Here is a 4,516-nt window from a genome sequence, read left to right as displayed (position 1 = left end):
TACCCATTAATATCTGATATGACCAAAATCGGCGGAGTTATTAATATTTATCATTTCACTTGAAAATTCGATTTTTTTTTTCATTTTTTCACAAAACTTTGGTATTAAGTGATTCATCCTCCAGTGAGTTTTCAATATTGAATTGAACTTCTTATTTCCAACCGCAAAAAGGTATCATCTAGACACTGATGTTTCCATCGAGATTTTCATTAACCAATTTGATTAAAGCTAAATTGAATTATAAATTTTTAGAAACATAGTTTAAGTTTCTTTCTTAGACTTAAGGACAGAAGCTTTTGCGCCATGTTGGTATAATATGCTTTTGCTTATGTTTATGTCATTTATAATATGCTGTTATGTATTTACATTTTTATGAAGAAGCTAATTTAGTAAATACCTACATGATAAAAACAAATTTGTATTTTTTGTTTGTTTTTTTTTTGTAGTACTTCTGCTGACGTATTACCAGAATGAATACTGTACTTCCAAATTGACGTCAATCTGACTTTTTGAAGTAAAACTTTTTTAGGCGCGACTAGGGTGTAAATCCGTACAAATGTAACGGAAGTGCGTTGCGGCAGATAAGACAAGATAAGAGTCGAGTGCCAATTATTCGTCATTCGTTCTCGATTATATCATTTCTATACGGGTCGATTGTGATTAGTCGTCGCGTATGTGAATATAGATCTGTCGTTGTATGCGTATTGGTATCAACGTTGTATACGTACCGGCGCCAATGTTGTATGCGTACCGATAACAACAAGGAAATCGACATAGATTAATAAATACTACATTTCTCTAATGAAGATTTATTTCCAAATGCTAATTACAATGACAAACCGATCATGTCATATTTGAAGTATGACTTCTATTACATTATTGTTTTTAAATATTACACATATTTTTAATACTATTATAAATATATAATTTATAATTTATCATTATATAAATGTGTATAATGGTTGACACTAATAAATATGTGCATCACGAGTGTTACCATATTACTAATAAACATTATTCAAAATTGTTATATGGTGTATTTATTTTTACTTAAATGCCATCTTGTACAGTAACAAATAAGTTTTACTTCAATCGCGTGTGAACCTTACGCGCACTCTTTTTTATCGCAATATTTTGTCATGACCAATTTGATTAATTTTTGTTCTTAAACTAAATGATTCCGAAAGTATTGCCTCGAATTCATTTTTCTGATTATATGCAGACCGAAAATTTTTGCAGAAGTAGTATGTTTTCTTGATAATTTAATATCTATTTACTATTACTTTGTCGTTATTGGTAATTCACAATTCCTGAGCATACTAAAATAATCTTTATTTAATATATATTTTATACGTATTTTATACGTATCAATTTGGAATTAATTTTGATTATGTATTTTCAGGCAAAAATGAACGCTTCGGATCATCAGCATATAAATCTACAAAAAGGTAAGAATTTATATTTTAGTCTATTTTTATATAGTATATGTTATATTTTAACAAAAATATATTGCATTATTAACTAAATTATTAATTTGAAACAAAAGTACCAATACCAAAATCTAAATAATAAGTACCAATTAAAAAAACTAAATAATTTATTCAATAGATTAGAAACATGAATTAAATTTGTTTTTTTTTAGCTTACATGTGGCTGATATAAGAAGGACCATCTGAGCCTTTACCCTACATAGCTCAGATGTAAACAATAAAAAATAGTACATAAAAAGTAAATTAATTAAACAAAAAACAATTTTATAAGAGATAAATTAAAGAAATAGTTATTTTAACTCTGCTAATGATTTTTTTTTTCTATAATAATAATGTAACTATTATTTTGTAAAATCTCTACAAAATTCAAAATAAGACGTTGGATCTGTTTGTCCCCTGGCTGTTCCATTTCACCCCGCTTAGGGGGTAAAAGGGTCCTGTTGACAAATTTTTGAAAACATGATTTTGATTGATTGATTTTATACATTTACATACTATGTTTAACATATTGATTAGTTATTAAGAATCCAGTTCCATAAAAAGTAACGTGGAATTAATAAGTCAGTTTTATTTTTGTGATAGCTTATTTTAGTGTTCCTACGCCTATGAAATGGACACATACGATACCACACCGGGTTATAATGTATTCATATCCGCGCACACTTCAGTTTTCGCTTGTGTCCTTAAATGTGTTTTGGAGAAGAAAGTTTTTTCTTGTAAATGAATTCTTTTGATATGTGTTTGACCCCGTCCGTAGTCATTATGATTGATTGAACGGTGTGTGTGCGGTTAGAAACGAGCTATGGATATGTGTAAATTTATATATAGTCAAATACTATTGTAGAATGTGTATATTGTTGCGTCCGGGCACACAATCAGAATATGGCCGCGGGCGATTATTGTACAATCTCCTATTCGGATTCGGATTATCCGAAGGAGTGAAATCAGCGACTGACTAACGAGCGACTGACTCTATTTACGACCGTAGAGTAAGCTTTTGTAGTTATTATTAAAAAAATCAGTCATCGAAATAATTCTTTTTTACAAAATAATAACTAGTGCATGGTACATGGCATTATTCCTTGCAAGAGGACAGTTCTGGATTTTCACCTTGTGTCCCCGGTTTTTTAGATGCAATATTTGTCCCGGATTTTATTTTTTTGCCCTGAATTGTCCCGGTTTTTCGAAAATTAATTAACACAAATTATGAAAACAAACAAACAAGTGCTCATTTTTTCATATTGGTTATGAAGAAATTTTAATAGGATTTCATACAAAGCTCAAAAGCAAAAAAGAAACATAGATCGAAAAATATAAGATATAATATAATATAGATAAAACAGTATTACATATAAACTAATAATACAGTTCTCTCTAAAAGTCCGCATTTCTGATTAACAAAAATTCAATAAAAAATTCAATTCAAATAAAAAACTGTTTTTATTGTATCCTTAAATAGCATTTGTTATTTTGACCCCCTCTTCTCCCCTCTCGACCCGGATTACCATAACTCAAAATTTCCGTCCCGGTTTTGGCTTTAAAAATATGGTCACCTTAAGGAAAATTGCTGAGACTTTCCATACTAAAAAATAACTAAACCGTGACTAAAATCAATAAAAATAGAACAATTATCTTAAATATTATCGAATATTTATTAAAAATTCTGTAATTTTTATCATTCGAATTTTATAGATTTAATATAATATAAAATAATACTATATAATAAATGTTAATATGATGTGCGTTTGTCCTTTGACCTTTTTTGACTACAAAATGGTAACTTTGAAAAAAATATTGCAACTCCGCAATCACTGGATCTGCCATCATAAAAATCTAATCATTTCTTCAAGTGGAATGTTTTTTGAATCCTTCTAATTCAATGTTCTTTCTACTCAAAAATTGCTGTTTTTTGCACTTTTTGCTTCGTATCTCCGAAAAGACTAGACCTGCCAAAACGTAATCAGCACGTCTTTCTGTCAGAAGAAATCGAATATTTTCTGAATCATTCAAATCGGTTGATCCGTGCTCCCAAAATCGTAGTCGAAAAATTGTATCCGAACATACACATACATAAATCCATTTTTCTAATTGTAAGGTATGCCAGAATGTTCAGAAACCTTCGAAATGTAAAAATAAGCAAAAATTAGATTTTTTGTAATTGGTAAGTTAAAAATAGTAAGTAATTTGGCTATTGGGTTTCGCGGCAACTCTAGTGAAAAGTGCAACTAGAATAAATCAGCACATTATCCGTTTCTCATTATGACAATTAAAGTTTTTAATTATTTAAATTTTGATTTTATATATCTATATTAAATTGACTTAGTAGTAGTATTTCTTATAATGGTATAATAATAATATTCTTTAAAAAAAACGTCTATTTTGCTGCAAAATTTAACACTGCATGTTAACACATACAGTTGAAAATATATAGTATCGCTTACAGAACCTACAGTATATTTCTGTAAGAGATACGATATATTTTAATACCTAATATAGTGTGCAATGTTAATTTTAATGTTTGAGAATATAGGTATAGCAAAGTGAAGCAAATTTATGTTTAATTGTTTCATTATGCAAAATCTCAAGTGTAATCGAGCTTGCATTGCATGCTACAAATAGAGTTATCGATACTATTTTTTACTTCTTGTAACGTAAATCACGTGCATCTCAACGTAGCGCAGATACATCGGCAGAGTGTTGCCGGTAACGAATATCTGCGTAGTGTTCACATATCCCGTGGATGAAAATTTTTAATTAAAATTTCCACATCCTCGTTTTTTCGCATCAGTTCGAGACGAAACACCTCGTCCGAGAACGCGCCGCAAATGCTACCGAATCCGCGTGCATGGCCGCCGCCGCCGCCTCACGCAAACTTCTCGGTCGTGATCGCCGCATGATGCGCGTTTTGTATACAATGAACTTGTATATTTTTATATAGAAGCGTATATTTGTTATCATACAATGCTTTTGAAATTATGTTCTTATTCATCGCTGCAACATGCTGACATTTTAATTGAAATATATTT

The sequence above is a fragment of the Ctenocephalides felis genome, unplaced genomic scaffold, assembly GCF_003426905.1.
Source record: "Ctenocephalides felis isolate EL2017-DRISC unplaced genomic scaffold, ASM342690v1 CF-g0.4_SCAFFOLD_01886, whole genome shotgun sequence".
Classification (NCBI taxonomy): domain Eukaryota; kingdom Metazoa; phylum Arthropoda; class Insecta; order Siphonaptera; family Pulicidae; genus Ctenocephalides; species Ctenocephalides felis.
Note: the sequence above shows the minus strand (reverse complement) of the source record.